Source organism: Mya arenaria, chromosome 8, assembly GCF_026914265.1.
Source record: "Mya arenaria isolate MELC-2E11 chromosome 8, ASM2691426v1".
NCBI classification, from domain to species: Eukaryota; Metazoa; Mollusca; class Bivalvia; order Myida; family Myidae; genus Mya; species Mya arenaria.
The window spans coordinates 62719224-62731607 of record NC_069129.1 but is presented as its reverse complement, the minus strand read 5'-3'; positions in this window follow the sequence as shown (position 1 = coordinate 62731607).

Genomic DNA, 12384 nt, shown 5'->3' with positions numbered 1-12384 from the left:
GCGTATGTTAGGTAAAGCCACGGGCCGAGACAGCTGCCTTGAGGTACACTGCACTCCAGAGATCGTGGATTAGATTTAGTAGAACCGATTTTTACACAACAACTACGTGGGCGCAGGTACGAGTCGACCCAGGCTAATACGCTACCATTTATCCCATACTGATTTTGTAAAACCTCAAGTAGAATCTTATGGTCTACTGTATCGAAGGCGGCGCTTAGGTCAATAGCAATTAAGGCTGTAACCTCTTGCTTTTCCATACCATCAAGAAGGTCATTAACTAGTCTAAGTAACGCCGTTTCACAGGAATGGTGCCGTATATAAGCAGATTGGTTTTTTGGTAACAGATTGTGTTCATCTACATGGCTATTGAATCTGAAGAGAGCAGCTTTTTCAATGAGTTTCGAGAGAAACGACAGATTACTAACAGGTCTGTAGTTAGATAATTGTAGCTCTAGTCCTGCCTTTTTCAACAAAGGTCTTACAACTGCTTGTTTCCAATGAACAGGGAATACACCATTTGCCAGCGAAAGGTTGACAAGTTTAGTAATATTTGGCAGAAGATCACTTAGATAAGCTTTTAGTATTTTGGTTGGTAATAAGTCTAACTCACATGATTTGGTGTTAAGCTCGTTTATTAGACGCAGCACTTCAGACTCTGTCAGATTGACAAAAGTGTCAAAACGTTGTACCTGTTTAGATTGTGGTTTAAAACTTGGAAATTCCGCAAGTGTTTCACGAATTTTAGTTATTTTGTCCATAAAGAAGTCTGCAAATTGTTCAGCTAACTCGCTCTCACTTGTAGCTGGGGGCATTGGATTTTCAACTTTAGTGCCGGTAAGTTCCGAAACTATGCCATAAAGTTTTTTAGAATCACCCTTGGCATTTAGGATCATATCACTCATTACTAATCTTTTCTCAGAGTCAATCGCCTGACAATATTTATTCCGTGCTTCTTTGAATGCTCTAAATTGCTCAGGTTGTTTGTACTTTCTCCAGATTTTTTCACTTTTGCGTACTACACGTTTCAATTCTAAGATGGACTCACTGAACCATGGTTTTGGAGTTCTGCATATCTTTGTTATTGTTTTTGATGGAGCATGTTTATCCATAACTGCTTTAATTTCAGATTCAAACAGGTTCACAAAAGTATTGACATCATCACTGTCTACCGTAATCATAGCCAAATCACTAGAAAATTCAGATTGTGATATACATTTCCAGTTTCTAAAGTTTACAGTTTTGCTTGTTATGTTTTCTTTTTTGACATCGACAACTACCCTGACAACACAATGATCTGAGAGGAAAGGACCTTGCTCACATTTGATTACATTTACACCATTTGCTGACTCCGTTATAACTAAGTCTAAACAGTTTCCACCAGTGTGTGTGACAAAGTTTACGTGTTGTTCAAGGCAAAACGCGTGTAAGCAGTTATTAAAGTTTGTGGACGCACTACTACCATTGTCAAGATGAATGTTAAAGTCTCCCATTATCAGCAGATTGGAATATATAGGTAGTATGTCTTCAATGAAATTGGAAAAATCATTTACGAATTGATCACAAGAGGCTAAAGATGGCGGTCTGTAAATACCAACTGCATGCACTGTTATACTTTTGAATATTAGTTTCCAGATACCAAATTCAAAGCTTTGTTTTGTTCCATGTTCCATTTTTGTCATTTTGATGGCTGATTTGCATGTTAGGGCAATTCCACCACCAATTTTGTTTTTGCGGTTTGCAACACTTATTTTGTACCCACATTGATTCAGATCAGAAGTTTCATATTGATGTTGTTTGTCGTCAGTGTACCAGGTCTCAGTTAATAAAGCAAAGTCTATTTTCTCTTCTCTCAAATATTGGCCAACAAAATAATCTTTGTTTACAACTGATCTACAGTTAAGTGTTACACAAGACACCTTTTCACCAATTTGAACACGCATATTTTCTATTGCGGGATAAGTCAGATCGCATAAGTTAATACCAGTACGTTTTGTTAATGGTTTAGCTCTGCCACCACGTTTACTCCTTTTGTGTGGTTTAGACTGAGTGATGTTTAGCCTTTGTATAACACTGTGCACATTATGATCAAGTTTGTTTAGTTGCCTATCATTAGCAACTGTTAATCCTATTTCCAATAGCTGATCACGACAATATTTATAGTTTTGTCTCAGGGTTGGTTGTATATTGATATTTATCATGTCCGAAATATTTACACTTTGTAAATATCTGTAACTTCCATCCATCATAAACAACACAAATGTTGATGTTGCTATGATATAAATACACCAACAGATGCACAATACATTCATTATCAACATGTCACAAAATCACCATTGTCATCAATGGTATGAATGTTTACACAATCATTGAATATTGAAATAACAAGCGAAATGTTAGTTTGAATGATGAAAGCCATGAAATATGTGAAGTATTCAAAAAGAGACCATTTTTTCAGCTTGTGTAAAAAATGAGAAAATTGTTAAGTAAAATTATTTATTGTTTTTCAGGAAAATGTTGAAATCTCATGTTTAGGCCTAATGTGATCATACTTGATTGCTATGTAATTGGCACTTATTGCAATATGTTTTATTCATTGCAATATTTATGTAAAACATTAATTATTATGTTGACTTAAGTTTGTAGATAAGAACTAATGGTATAGGTGATGTGAGAATGATCTCGTAAGTCTTTAAAACCCTTTTGGTATTGTGAGTTTTTTGCTCAAGTCTTGTTCAGTTTAGCTTTTGAAGATTTTCAAAGTAACTGCAAAACAAGTCCAGCTGTCTAGAAAGACTATGTCAAACCCTGACCAGATATAATTTCTTGTCTTTTCAAATTACCAACTTGGCAATGGATATCAAAACATAGGATATTGGTTTGAACAATTAGTGTTTTTGTATGTGGAATGAAATATCATAAGTGGCACTAAATTGAACATAATTTATAGTTCTCATTGATATTACACATAGCCCCAAGTACATGTCGATCTAAGATTTAAGGCTTGGATGAAGTCAGGGCAAGAAAAATGCATGTTAATACATTGTACTTTCCAACGCAAGAACTGTTTGTTTATTCAAGTAAATAAAGCAATCCCCACACCAAGGAACTGCAGTATTACATAACCAGCTTAATTGACATTATGAGTTGGAGTTCAAATTGCTGCAATTAAAGGCACATCTAGTTTTCAGAATTATTCAAACTCTGATTTAGCAACCTTAATATAGTTATATGAACTACTTTTGCGAAATGAAAGCTTTTTTAGATTTACAAGGACGGGTGAAAAGTATTTTCCAAATGTACTGCAACACCTGATACCTGTTGCCTGGGAATCCAACAAGTCCTTGGCACTCCAAATGTTACAGTACTATTCAATTTGGAGTGCCTGAAAAGAAAGCTTCTTGATTCTACATTCAACATCTTCTTTCTGTATGACATATTGGACCAGGAGCATCATGAACCTACAACCTTTTGCATCTATTGAAATAGGGAGCTATCAGGACAGTGACAGAGGACAATACAAGAATGGTCAACTGCTGCATTTATTGAGTTATCTAATGCATACAAATTAAGATGGAGAAAATAATTCTTAATTTTTCCAAACTACTTCCTTAAGCATCTTGTACATGTATGTAGTTGTCTTTTACAATGATTGTTCAAAGTTACAATGGCCCTGTGGGTTAAAGATGCTCTTTCCACGGGGTAACAGGTTTTGTACATAATAGGGTTATAAGTACTGCGTTTTGATCCAGGAGGTTGTATTCGACTCAGGTAGATTTTTGCAGATTCGGATTTCACAAGGCACAAGCTGAGTAAAATCAAAATCTGCAAAAAACTACCAGAATCAAATATGACATTCCGCAATATCCGGATCAAAACGCAGTACTAATAACCCTTTTATTATATACATTACTGATTAGATCACTTAGAAGCCACATCTTTGCATAACAAATTTCATTTTAAGGATGCACTCATTGGTTTAATGACGTCAATTTAATATTGCGCAACATACTTGTTATGACGTGACGTCACAAGAGTGGTATATGGCCGTATTGCACTGGAGCGGAATATGGGTTAAAGTATTTTGTGATATGTATTGCATGTGGATTGATGATGGGTATAAAATAAAGAATAAAATTATGTTTGGTATTCCATTGTCACTAGCAGCGTGATGAACTGCTGACACCATGTTATTTAAGAGACATTTCAATATTTTATACTTTAAAAACGATATTCATCTCATCTTAGTCTACTCAACTTGCTTTGCTATGTACAAAAGTCTGCAGCAGTAATATGAATAGCATTAGACAGAAGGCAGTGCCTAATATTTATCAACAGCACTAAGTTATCATGGTAACATGTTATATAAATTGAATACCAAGCACAAATTAAGAGGGAGAAAATAATTCTTCACTTTTTAAATAAAAACTACTTCCTAATAGCATTGTGTATGCAGTCTGACATAGGTGTACAATGTAGATGTCTTTTACAAAGAGTGTTCAAAGTATGGCCCTGTGGTTTTAAGCTCCCCTGAAAAAGAGGTGACAGGTTTTCTATATAGTATATAATTACATCATTGAAAATCTTCTCTGAAATTGCAAATAACAGTCCTTTGATATAAAAGGAATTGATCAAATTAAAGAAGTATGTGTGCCAACCACGTAAATTAATTTGTACAAGTCTGATTTAACGACTTTGAGAAATTCAAAAGACCTAAGACTTTATCTGATTTAACGCTTTAGCCTCCCCCCCCCCCCCACCCCACCCCCCTCACTCTACACACACTTAACTGGATTTTTCAAATTTCCTTTCCAGCATGCAAGCAGTTTTAGTCTAAAGTTTAAGCTAGCCCATTAAACAGTGACCCCTTGTGATGTGAGCCGATTTTTTCAATTTTCCGGTTATTGCAGTGGTTTGCGCACTCGCTTCCCACGCGACCACGCGACCGGGTTCTATTCCCGGCTTGGGCGCATGTGGGTTTTTTAGTGGTCACCAAGCCGGACAAGTGGGGTTTCTCTGGGTATATGTTTCCCCAACAACACAAGACCACGCTCTCGCGTAACATCGTTCCAACGAGAGTGACTTTAGTATCAGTTATCATTACTTTCTTCACAATCGTTGTAATATATATAATGTTTAAACTAAAGTCATTTCTTGAAGGTAAACAAGAAGAAGCGCTTCAGAGGCCTATAACAGCCAGAACTTTCATATGTGGACATACCCACACACAGACATTTCGTTTCAGAGGCCTATTACAGCCAGTACTTTCATATGTGGACATACTCACACACAGACATTTCGTTTCAGAGGCCTATTACAGCCAGTTCTTTCATATGTGGACATACCTGCACACAGACATTTCGTTTCAGAGGCCTATAACAGCCAGTACTTTCATATGCGGAAATACCCACACACAGACATTTCGTTTCAGAGGCCTATTACAGCCAGTACTTTCATATGCGGAAATACCCACACACAGACATTTCGTTTCAGAGGCCTATAACAGCCAGTACTTTCATATGCGGAAAAACCCACACACAGACATTTCGTTTCAGAGGCCTATAACAGCCAGTACTTTCATATGCGGACATACCCACACACAGACATTTCGTTTCAGAGGCCTATATAACAGCCAGTACTTTCATATGTGGACATACCCACACAAAGACTTTTCGTTTCCGTGGCCTATTACAGCCAGTACTTTCATATGCGGAAATACCCACACACAGACATTTCGTTTCAGAGGCCTATTACAGCCAGTACTTTCATATGCGGACATACCTACACACAGACATTTCGTTTCAGAGGCCTATTACAGCCAGTACTTTCATATGTGGACATACCTACACACAGACATTTCGTTTCAGAGGCCTATTACAGCCAGTACTTTCATATGCGGAAATACCCACATACAGACATTTCGTTTCAGTAGCCTATATAACAGCCAGTACTTTCATATGTGGAAATACCCACACACAGACATTTCGTTTCAGAGGCCTATTACAGCCAGTACTTTCATATGTGGAAATACCCACACACAGACATTTCGTTTCAGAGACCTATTACAGCCAGTACTTTCATATGTGGACATACCCACACACAGACATTTCGTTCCAGAGGCCTATTACAGCCAGTACTTTCATATGTGGAAATACCCACACACAGACATTTCATTTCAGAGGCCTATTACAGCCAGTACTTTCATATGTGGACATACCCACACACAGACATTTCGTTTCAGTAGCCTATTACAGCCAGTACTTTCATATGCGGAAATACCCACACACAGACATTTCGTTTCAGAGGCCTATTACAGCCAGTATTTTCATATGTGGACATACCCACACACAGACATTTCGTTTCAGAGGCCTATTACAGCCAGTACTTTCATATGCGGGAATACCCACACACAGACATTTCGTTTCAGAGGCCTATTACAGCCAGTATTTTCATATGTGGACATACCCACACACAGACATTTCGTTTCAGAGGCCTATTACAGCCAGTATTTTCATATGTGGACATACCCACACACAGACATTTCGTTTCAGAGGCCTATTACTGCCAGTACTTTCATATGCGGAAATACCCACACACAGACATTTCGTTTCAGAGGCCTATTACAGCCAGTACTTTCATATGCGGAAATACCCACACACAGACATTTCGTTTCAGCAGCCTATATAACAGCCAGTACTTTCATATGTGGAAATACCCACACACAGACATTTCGTTTCAGAGGCCTATTACAGCCAGTACTTTCATATGCGGAAATACCCACACGCAGACATTTCGTTTCAGTAGCCTATATAACAGCCAGTACTTTCATATGTGGAAATACCCACACACAGACATTTCGTTTCAGTAGCCTATTACAGCCAGTACTTTCATATGTGGACATATCCACACACAGACATTTCATTTCAGTAGCCTATTACAGCCAGTACTTCATATGTGGACATACCCACACACAGACATTTCGTTTCAGAGGCCTATAACAGCCAGTACTTTCATATGCAGACATATCCACACACAGACATTTCGTTTCAGAGGCCTATTACAGCCAGTACTTTCATATGCGGAAATACCCACACGCAGACATTTCGTTTCAGTAGCCTATATAACAGCCAGTACTTTCATATGTGGAAATACCCACAAACAGACATTTCACTTCAGGGCCTATTACAGCCAGTACTTTCATATGCGGACATACCCACACACAGACATTTCGTTTCAGAGGCCTATAACAGCCAGTACTTTCATATGCGGACATATCCACACACAGACATTTCGTTTCAGAGGCCTATTACAGCCAGTACTTTCATATGTGGACATATCCACACACAGACATTTCATTTCAGTAGCCTATTACAGCCAGTACTTTCATATGTGGACATACCCACACACAGACATTTCGTTTCAGAGGCCTATAACAGCCAGTACTTTCATATGCGGACATATCCACACACAGACATTTCGTTTCAGAGGCCTATTACAGCAAGTACTTTCATATGCGGAAATACCCACACACAGACATTTCGTTTCAGAGGCCTATTACAGCCAGTACTTTCATATGCGGAAATACCCACACACAGACATTTCGTTTCAGTGGTCTATAACAGCCAGTATTTTCATATGTGGACATACCCACACACAGACATTTCGTTTCAGAGGCCTATTACAGCCAGTACTTTCATATGCAGACATACCCACACACAGACATTTCGTTTCAGAGGCCTATTACAGCCAGTACTTTCATATGCGGAAATACCCACACACAGACATTTTGTTTCAGAGGCCTATTACAGCCAGTACTTTCATATGTGGACATACCCACACACAGACATTTCGTTTCAGAGACCTATTACAGCCAGTACTTTCATATGCGGAAATACCCACACACAGACATTTCGTTTCAGAGGCCTATTACAGCCAGTACTTTCATATGTGGACATACCCACACACAGACATTTCGTTTCAGTAGCCTATTACAGCCAGTACTTTCATATGTGGAAATACCCACACACAGACATTTCGTTTCAGAGGCCTATTACAGCCAGTACTTTCATATGTGGACATACCCACACACAGACATTTCGTTTCAGAGGCCTATAACAGCCAGTACTTTCATATGCGGAAATACCCACACACAGATATTTCGTTTCAGAGGCCTATAACAGCCAGTACTTTCATATGCGGACATACCCACACACAGACATTTCGTTTCAGGGGCCTATAACAGCCAGTACTTTCATATGCGGAAATACCCACACACAGACATTTCGTTTCAGAGGCCTATAACAGCCAGTACTTTCATATGCGGACATACTCACACACAGACATTTCGTTTCAGAGACCTACTACAGCCAGTACTTTCATATGCGGAAATACCCACACACAGACATTTCGTTTCAGAGGCCTATTACAGCCAGTACTTTCATATGTGGACATACCCACACACAGACATTTCGTTTCAGAGGCCTATAACAGCCAGTACTTTCATATGCGGAAATACCCACACACAGACATTTCGTTTCAGAGGCCTATAACAGCCAGTACTTTCATATGTGGACATACCCACACACAGACATTTCGTTTCAGAGGCCTATTACAGCCAGTACTTTCATATGCGGAAATACCCACACACAGACATTTCGTTTCAGTAGCCTATATAACAGCCAGTACTTTCATATGTGGACATACCCACACGCAGACATTTCGTTTCAGAGGCCTATTACAGCCAGTACTTTCATATGCGGAAATACCCACACACAGACATTTCGTTTCAGTAGCCTATATAACAGCCAGTACTTTCATATGTGGACATACCCACACACAGACATTTCGTTTCAATAGCCTATATAACAGCCAGTACTTTCATATGTGGACATACCCACAAACAGACATTTCGTTTCAGTATCCTATATAACAGCCAGTACTTTCATATGTGGACATACCCACACACAGACATTTCGTTTCAGAGGCTTATATAACAGCCAGTACTTTCATATGCGGACATACCCACACAAAGACATTTCGTTTCAGTGGCCTATAACAGCCAGTATTTTCATATGTGGACATACCCACACACAGACATTTCGTTTCAGATGCCTATTACAGCCAGTACTTTCATATGTGGAAATACCCACACACAGAAATTTCGTTTCAGTGGCCTATTACAGCCAGTACTTCCATATTCGGACATACCCACACACAGACATTTCGTTTCAGAGGCCTATTACAGCCAGTACTTTCATATGCGGAAATACCCACACACAGACATTTCGTTTCAGTGGCCTAATACAGCCAGTACTTCCATATTCGGACATACCCACACACAGACAGTTCGTTTCAAAGGCCTATTACAGCCAGTACTTTCATATGCGGAAATACCCACACACAGACATTTCGTTTCAGTAGCCTATATAACAGCCAGTACTTTCATATGTGGACATACCCACACACAGACAGTTCGTTTCAGTAGCCTATATAACAGCCAGTACTTTCATATGTGGACATACCCACACACAGACATTTCGTTTCAGATGCTTATATACCAGCCAGTACTTTCATATGCGGACATACCCACACACAGACATTTCGTTTCAGTTGCCTATTACAGCCAGTATTTTCATATGTGGACATACCCACACACAGACATTTCGTTTCAGTAGCCTATTACAGCCAGTATTTTCATATGTGGACATACACACACACAGACATTTCGTTTCAGAGGCCTATTACAGCAAGTACTTTCATATGCGGAAATACCCACACACAGACATTTCGTTTCAGAGGCCTATTACAGCCAGTATTTTCATATGTGGACATACCCACACACAGACATTTCGTTTCAGAGGCCTATTACAGCCAGTATTTTCATATGTGGACATACCCACACACAGACATTTCGTTTCAGAGGCCTATTACAGCCAGTACTTTCATATGCGGACATACCCACACACAGACATTTCGTTTCAGAGGCCTATTACAGCCAGTACTTTCATATGCGGAAATACCCACACGCAGACATTTCGTTTTAGTAGCCTATATAACAGCCAGTACTTTCATATGTGGAAATACCCACAGACAGACATTTCATTTCAGAGGCCTATTACAGCCAGTACTTTCATATGTGGACATACCCACACACAGACATTTCGTTTCAGAGGCCTATAACAGCGAGTACTTTCATATGCGGACATATCCACACACAGACATTTCGTTTCAGAGGCCTATTACAGCCAGTACTTTCATATGTGGACATATCCACACACAGACATTTCTTTTCAGATGCCTAATACAGCCAGTACTTTCATATGTGGACATACCCACACACAGACATTTCGTTTCAGTGGCCTATAACAGCCAGTACTTTCATATGCGGACATATCCACACACAGACATTTCGTTTCAGAGGCCTATTACAGCCAGTACTTTCATATGCGGAAATACCCACACACAGACATTTCGTTTCAGAGGCCTGTTACAGCCAGTACTTTCATATGCGGAAATACCCACACACAGACATTTCGTTTCAGTGGCCTATAACAGCCAGTATTTTCATATGTGGACATACCCACACACAGACATTTCGTTTCAGAGGCCTATTACAGCCAGTACTTTCATATGCGGACATACCCACACACAGACATTTTGTTTCAGAGACCTACTACAGCCAGTACTTTCATATGCGGAAATACCCACACACAGACATTTCGTTTCAGAGGCCTATTACAGCCAGTACTTTCATATGTGGACATACCCACACACAGACATTTCGTTTCAGAGACCTATTACAGCCAGTACTTTCATATGCGGAAATACCCACACACAGACATTTCGTTTCAGAGGCCTATTACAGCCAGTACTTTCATATGTGGACATACCCACACACAGACATTTCGTTTCAGTAGCCTATTACAGCCAGTACTTTCATATGCGGAAATACCCACACACAGACATTTCGTTTCAGAGGCCTATTACAGCCAGTACTTTCATATGTGGACATACCCACACACAGACATTTCGTTTCAGAGGCCTATAACAGCCAGTACTTTCATATGCGGAAATACCCACACACAGACATTTCGTTTCAGAGGCCTATAACAGCCAGTACTTTCATATGTGGACATACCCACACACAGACATTTCGTTTTAGAGACCTATTACAGCCAGTACTTTCATATGCGGAAATACCCACACACAGACATTTCGTTTCAGAGGCCTATAACAGCCAGTACTTTCATATGCGGAAATACCCACACACAGACATTTCGTTTCAGAGGCCTATAACAGCCAGTACTTTCATATGTGGACATACCCACACACAGACATTTCGTTTCAGAGGTCTATAACAGCCAGTACTTTCATATGCGGAAATACCCACACACAGACATTTCGTTTCAGAGGCCTATAACAGCCAGTACTTTCATATGCGGACATACCCACACACAGACATTTCGTTTCAGAGACCTATTACAGCCAGTACTTTCATATGCGGAAATACCCACACACAGACATTTCGTTTCAGAGGCCTATTACAGCCAGTACTTTCATATGTGGACATACCCACACACAGACATTTCGTTTCAGAGGCCTATAACAGCCAGTACTTTCATATGCGGAAATACCCACACACAGACATTTCGTTTCAGAGGCCTATTACAGCCAGTACTTTCATATGTGGACATACCCACACACAGACATTTCGTTTCAGAGGCCTATTTCAGCCAGTACTTTCATATGCGGAAATACCCACACACAGACATTGCGTTTCAGTAGCCTATATAACAGCCAGTACTTTCATATTTGGACATACCCACACGCAGACATTTCGTTTCAGAGGCCTATTACAGCCAGTACTTTCATATGCGGAAATACCCACACACAGACATTTCGTTTCAGTAGCCTATATAACAGCCAGTACTTTCATATGTGGACATACCCACACACAGACATTTCGTTTCAGTAGCCTATATAACAGCCAGTACTTTCATATGTGGACATACCCACACACAGACATTTCGTTTCAGTGGCCTATAACAGCCAGTATTTTCATATGTGGACATACCCACACACAGACATTTCGTTTCAGATGCCTATTACAGCCAGTACTTTCATATGTGGAAATACCCACACACAGACATTTCGTTTCAGTGGCCTATTACAGCCAGTACTTCCATATTCGGACATACCCACACACAGACATTTCGTTTCAGAGGCCTATTACAGCCAGTACTTTCATATGCGGAAATACCCACACACAGACATTTCGTTTCAGTGGCCTATTACAGCCAGTACTTCCATATTCGGACATACCCACACACAGACATTTTGTTTCAAAGGCCTATTACAGCCAGTACTTTCATATGCGGAAATACCCAC